Raw genomic sequence first — 442 nt, forward strand, 5'->3', positions numbered from 1 at the left:
GTTTCTATTTTTAAATCTAGGGTCAATGTTCCTTCTGAGTTATCTGCGGAAAAAATAGTTTGATTATTTCAATGAAAGAATAACTAGAATTAAAAATTTTTATATGTAAGTAAATAATTCTAAACTTTTGTCTTGTTTTAATGTAAGATAAACTGTTGTATGTACCTACAGAAATGTGAATCGATCCTTTATTAACAAGTGAAAACAATACACGTACGTCGAGATCATACTTGGAGTGCACATCAATATGTTTTTGCACGACATCCATTACGAAATGAAGCCTATCGGAGGATGTATTAATAGACTTTATTTCGAAATTGCAAAATCCTGTTACTTTTACATCTTCAAGATTTAATTTAAGATTAGTTGTGTTGTAAACAACTATTTTGTCAATAATTATTGGCTCGCTAGGAGGAATGTCAAAAGATCGGAAGAGCACACG

The 442-nt window shown here is 30.3% G+C and overlaps 1 long non-coding RNA gene across 1 annotated transcript; it reads right to left on the reverse strand.

Annotated features, from left to right (window-relative positions):
- LOC105461318 lies at positions 1-418 on the reverse strand. Its single transcript, XR_975920.1, has 2 exons — positions 166-418; positions 1-43 (listed from the first exon to the last, which is right to left on the reverse strand). It is a non-coding gene; the product is annotated as an uncharacterized LOC105461318 (long non-coding RNA).
- Positions 419-442: the final 24 nt, after the last annotated feature.

The sequence above is a fragment of the Wasmannia auropunctata genome, unplaced genomic scaffold, assembly GCF_000956235.1.
Source record: "Wasmannia auropunctata unplaced genomic scaffold, wasmannia.A_1.0 LD293707.1, whole genome shotgun sequence".
Taxonomy (NCBI): Eukaryota; Metazoa; Arthropoda; class Insecta; order Hymenoptera; family Formicidae; genus Wasmannia; species Wasmannia auropunctata.